Source organism: Phodopus roborovskii, unplaced genomic scaffold (assembly GCF_943737965.1).
Source record: "Phodopus roborovskii unplaced genomic scaffold, PHOROB, whole genome shotgun sequence".
In the NCBI taxonomy this organism is placed as follows: Eukaryota; Metazoa; Chordata; class Mammalia; order Rodentia; family Cricetidae; genus Phodopus; species Phodopus roborovskii.
The window spans coordinates 16333104-16339597 of NW_026126480.1; positions in this window are offsets into that span (position 1 = coordinate 16333104).

Consider the following 6494-nt stretch of genomic DNA (forward strand, 5'->3'; position numbering starts at 1 on the left):
ACACACACACACACACACACACACACACAAGATCTGGATGAAGGATCTTTATCATGCCCTGGCTTGTTCAAAGCAAGTACTCCAAGGTTGTCTTTGAATATACTCTCAATTTATTTGTAGTATATGTAAATGCTTTAACTTTTTGTTATGGACATTTTCACATATGTGCAAAAATAGAGCAGAATAATGAAACTTCCTATGCCCATTATTCAAAAGTCCATTGTAATCTGACACGTACCTATAACATACAAACCATGTTGGTTCCCAAGCAAAAGGATCCCAAAATGAAATCTGGTTTAGCTGTACCCCAGCTGGAAGAGGTGGCACCTCACCCGAGTTCTTGAGAAATGAGCAAGGGTTATGCTCAAGATATGCTCAAGATGTGGTATCTTCATACATTCAATCACTCTCAACAAATAATTATAATGTATGGGACACTGTCCTTGGTGCTAAGGACACCCAAAGGAACACAGTAAGAGTTCTTGGTTTCATACAGCTTCAGAGTTAACAAAAAGACACCAAGCAAGTAGTTGAAAACATGATGTCTTCAAGAAAATGCACAGGGCACTTTGTGTAGGACTAGTCTGGACTGGGAGATTTGGAAGACTCACACAGGAAGTAGAATTTAAGAGCAAGAACAGGATGAAGGAAGTAGAGATTAGGCAGAAGAGAAAATTTTCAAAGTCACAGGAGTACAGGAAGAGTGTGGGTGCTGCTGTAGTTAAAGATCTCCATCCAAACTCACGTTGAGTCAAGAGGACTATAAGTTCAAAGCCATCTTGAGTTATATATAGTAAAGTCCTACCTCAACCCATCCTATACATCCTGCCCCCACAAGTCATGAGGATTCTGCTTTCATAGATGAATTTATCCATTCATGGGCTAATGCAGTAAAGGGTTGTGTGGAGAATAAGTCTGGTATAAAATCCATCTTCTCTCTCTCTCTCTCTCTCTCTCTCTCTCTCTCTGTGTGTGTGTGTGTGTGTGTGTGTGTGTGTCTGTCTGTCTGTCTCTTTGTGTGTGTCTGTCTGCGTGTCTATCTGCCTCTCTCTCTTCTCTTCTCTTCCTCTTTCTTTTTCTCCAAGATGGGGTTTCCCTGTGTAGTCTTGGCTGCCCTGAAACTCACTCTGTAGACCAGGATGGCTTTGAACTCAGACATCCTCCTGGCTCTGCTATGATTAAAGATGATGCTACCACAGCCCAGCTGGGCTGTATCTCTTTTATGCATTCCCCTCTCCTTACCATACGATGCCCTGTGCCATCTTGGAACCCTGAAAGTCCTAACATCAAGTTGAACATCACCGAATGTTCACCTTGATCTTGGACATCCAAGACGCTAGGACTATAAACTGAACAAATCTTTATCATCTGTGCATTACCCATCTGTGGCATTTAGTTAGAACTACAGACAACAGACTAAGGCAAGTGTTGTGGTACAGAAGAATGGCAAAAGAAATGGAACAATGCCAAACCAAGTTAGGTCTTGTGTGGGTAGTTGGGGATTCCATGCTTTTTTAAGGGCAGCAGAAAGTCATCAGAGCTAAAAATGAGAGAATTGCAGATGTGATCATCTGGATGTTGAGGAAAAATAGACAGAAGGTCAACTTGGAAGGGTGGAGGCCAAATAGGAAGCAATTAAGGGTGGCCTAGGAGGGAGGTGATGACTAAGGACCATACCAATGGGATTGTGGATGGAGAAAATTGCATAGGTTTTATAAATTCAGGAGGTAAAATTTACAGAAATCAATGATCAATTAATTTGTTAGGCATAGAATTGGGGGAGTGGCTTTTAGATTTTTGCTTTGACCAATGAAAAACATCAGAAATACCACTCACCTGAAATGGCTCACCAAAAAATTTCTCTCCAAGTCTCACTGAACAGGAAGCTGAGATATTCATGGAAATATGCACAGATAATCACAGAGACATGGACAGCCTGATGAGAATGAGGAGTATACATTACTTACTTGTCTGTTGCTATGATAAAACACCATGACCAAGGCAACTTGATTTATTTGGGGCTTATTTAGGGCTTGTAGTTCCAGATGGATAGAAGCCCATCACCATCACAGCAGGGAGCATGGCAGCAGGTGAGCAAGGCATGGTGCTGGCACAGTAGCTAAGAACTTACACCTTACCCAAGGCAGAGAACTAACAGGGATGTGGCAAGTCTTTTAAGATCTCAAAGCCTGTCCCTAATGACTCACCTCCTCCAATAAAGCCGCATTCCCTAATCTTTCCTAAGCAGTTCCATGAACTAGAGACCAAGTTAGTGTTCAACCTTATGACCTAGTGGGCCATTCTCATTCAAACCTCCATAGTCTAATTAGCTAGAGTACAAGAGAGGGAAAAAAAGAAGAAGAAGAAAAGATGTGTCCTCTATGCAGGCAGCGTTCCTGAATTCCATACATTCTCCTGGGTTTATAAAATGTCTTGACCATCACAGAATCAGTATATGTCCTGCACTCTTCCTTTCTCTGATTTTTCTGTCCTTTTATGATCTCTATGCCATAAGATCAATCCTTGCCCTATGAAATACTGTGGATGCTGTATGGTCCTGACCAATGTGTAGAAATCTATTGTAGTTATTACAATGGAACTACAATGAAAGTTTGATTGCAAGCAAATCTATTTAGAGTCACTTTATCTGCAGCCCAGACTGGCCTAGAACTCGGTATGTAGCTAGGCTGGTCTTAGCCTATTAAGCCTAGTGGGTTCCTCTTGAAATGCTGATATGATAGATACATGCTATTATACTCAATGAATAATGGAGTTATGCTATTAAATTGGATAGATCAGCCAATTAGCATTGCTTGGCAATTTTTATCCATATTACACTTTCAGGGAGAAAAACAATCCTTAACTACACATGAGTATTGAGGGTTTTACCGCACTTTTACTCATTTTGTGTGCATGTATATATGAGTGCTCATGCATGCTGTAGTGCACATGTGTAATTCAGAAGACAATGTGCAGGAGGAGTTGGTTCTCTCCTTCTACTGTATGGGTTTCAGGAATGGGGCTTGAGTCACCAGGTTTACACCAAGCCTTTACCAGCTGACCATCTCACCAGCCCAAATATCATTTTGCACTATATATTTTCTTGTACTTAAAGTAATAAACCCCAATACTTCTGGGTGGTGGCTTTTATTTAGAAAATCTATAGAAAGCTGGGCAGGGTTGGTTCATGTCTTTAATCCCAGCACTTGGGAGGCAGCAGCAGGCAGATCTCTGAGTTGGAGGCTAGTCTGGTCTACAGAGTAAGTTCCAGGACAGCCAAAGGCTACACACACACACACACAGAGAGAGAGAAAGAGAGAGAGAGAGAGAGAGAAACATGTCTAGAACTCCCACCCCCCAAAAATAAAGAAAACAAAATCTATAGAATAACATATTCTCCTGTATGACATGAGGTAGAATTCAGAAATCAGAGTCCAGGCCTGGCAAGCACTTCTTCAAGACACTTCAGTAACAATATCCTAACCATCAACAGCACTAAGGGTCACTAAGATCTCAAATGCCCGAGATCTGAACCCTAGAAATGTCAGAGCTTTGGGAGCCAGCAAAGAAAAAGGCAAGCCAGAAAGGAAACTGAGAAGAAACTTGAGAGTAAGAGAGGAACTGACAGAAATTAACATCATGGAAAAGATCCAAGGGAAGGAGTTCAAGGACTATTAAATGGTAATAGCATCAACTGCTGCAAAGATTTCCAATAAGGTCAAAGCAAAATCAGCATTCTTTGAATTCAGCATGGTGAAGGACGTGAACCCCCATGATCCATCTCAGCAGAAAACTGAGGTGCCCAGTGTGATGAACTGAACAAACAGGAAGTAGATAAGTAAGTGAAGGACCTCCATGTGAGAAGCTTGGAAGAAACATGAGGTAGGAGCTGGAAGATGATTTGAGTTTAGAGTTTAGTTTGGGGCCAGGTATGGTGGCACACACATTTAATCCCAGTACTCTGAAGGAAGAAGCAAGCAGATCTCTGTGGGTTCGAGGCCAGTTTGGTCTACAAAGAGTTCCAGAGCAACTAGGGCTACATAGAGAATCCTACCTCAAAAGGAAGAGTCTGATTTGGGACACTGAAGATGACTCAGTTAGTAAGTGTGCTGGCTGCTCATGGAGAGAACCCAGCACACCCACATCATAGCTCACAGCCGTCTGTAACTCCAGTTCCTCTCCTCATCTCTGAGGGCACTGCACACACATGGTACAGGCACACATTTGGCCATAACACTTCTAAAATAAATCTTTTTTCAATTAAAAGATTCTAGTTTTGTGTCATGGAGAATCCTCAAAAAACAAAAGCAGAGCTCTTGGAAGACAGACACAGGAGGATCTTAAGTTTGAGGCCATGCAGACTGGGCTCCATACCCAAATCCTGTTTCAATTATTTTTTATTTTAAAATTTCATTTTACATTCCAACCACAGTTCTCCCTCCCACACTTTCTCCTGCCTGCCCCTTACCTCCTACCACCCCCAACCTCTGTCACCTTTACCCCAGTCCATTCCTCCTCACAGGTAAGGGCTCCCAGGAGGAGTCAACATAGTCTGGCACAATAGGTTGGGGCAGGGGCAGGCCCCATTCATCATGCATTAAGACTGAGCATGGCATCTCACCATGAGGAGTGGGCTCCAACATACTAGCTCATGTACCAGGTTTGTATTGTGGTTCTACTGCCTAGGGCCTCTCAACTAGTCCAAACTTCACAACTATCTCTTAAGTACAGAGGACCTAGTTTGGTCACCTGGAATCTCTCCACAGCTGTCAGTCTAGAGTTCGTGAGTTTCCATGAGCTTGGTTCAGGTGTCTGTAGATTTCTCTATCATGGTGTTGACCTCCCTTGCTTATATATTCCCTCTTCCCTCTCTTTGACTGGACTCCTGGAGCTTGGTCTGGTTCTTGGTTGTGGATCTTTATGTTTGGTTCCATCAATTACTGGATGAGGGCTCTATGATGATAGTTGGGGTAGTCACCAGTCTGATTACAGGGGTAGGCCAGTTCAGGTATCCTCTCCACTATTGCTAGGAGTCTTAGCTGAGGTTCTCCCTGTGGATTCTTGGGAGTTACCCTAGCACCAGGTTTCTCCTGAAGCCCACAGTGGCTCTCTCTATTAAGATATCTTTCGTATCTTTTGTTGCTCTTCAACTGCATCCCTATCCCACTTGACCATCTCATTCCCTCATGTTCCCATTCCCCCTCCTCTCTCCTTTATATGGCTCAGTAGTTAAGAGCACTTGTTGCTTTTGCAGAAGACCGGACTTTGGGTCCCAGAATCTATATCAGGCAGCTCATGAGCACCTGTAATTCTAGCTCCAGGGGATCCTACTCACCTGGCCTCTGTGCATAACCACACATACATGCATGTACACAGACACATATACTTTGTTTGTGACAGTTTTTTTATGTAGCCCTGGCTGTCCTGGAACTTGTAGACCAGGCTAGCCTTGAACTTAGAAGTCCACCTTGCCTCTACCTCCCGAGTGTAAGGATTAAAGGTATGTATCACTCCATCTTGCTCACATTCTAAAAAAAAGATTTATTTACTTTTATTTATGTGTATATGGGGAAGAGTAAGGCCAGAAGGGAGCTTTGTGTGTATGTCCTGGAGCTGGAGTTACAAGTGGCTGTGAGCAGCCCGGCATGAGCTCTGGGTTTGGAACTGGGGTCCTCTGGGAAAGCATTGCATGCTCCTAACTCCTGACCCACATGGATATAAAACACTAAACTAAAACTAGAAATTGCATGTAACCCATAAATCCCACTCCTGAGTGTGTGTGTGTGTGTGTGTGTGTGTGTGTGTGTGTGTGTGTGTGTGTTCTACTATTGGTACATTTTCTACCACCTCTAACCTCAGTTATGCAACCCTATCTCAGAAAGTTATAAAAAGTTATGCTTTAGAAACTTACCCTTCCCGCTCTTTACTTATATAGAGTCTTAGTCCTATAACCTGCTTCATGGTGGACTCCAAACTCAGAACTACACTTGCATAGTGTATGTAGGGTAAAAAGTCTGAGCTCACATCAGGTTAAAAAACCCAATCCCCTAGGCTCAAAATCCCACCAATCCCTGGGTTGCCTCCAGCTCAGGACTAGAAATCCCACCAATCCCCACCCTGGAAAACTCTTCTCCCCGCCCCTCAAGAATCCCTACATAAAGCCTTCCTGCTGCCTAGTTCTTTGCTGCTTCTCACTCCAGCAGAGTGTCTTTCCCACTAAATCTGTGTGGGGTTTGTCATGTGGTGTGACTATGGTATTCCTTGGCTCCCAACTGCCAGGATACCTTTTGCCTCAGAAATGCAACACTTATAGTGATCAATTCAGAGATGGGCACATGACTATAGAAGAACATGGAAATCAGATCCAGGAATTTTCCTGGAACTATTAAACACAGTGTAAGCTTGACAGGCATCTTGTGGCATCTTCCTAATCTGGGGGGGGGGGGGAAAGCAGGGTTCAGGACAGAAAGATCTAATAACATCAACATAACATC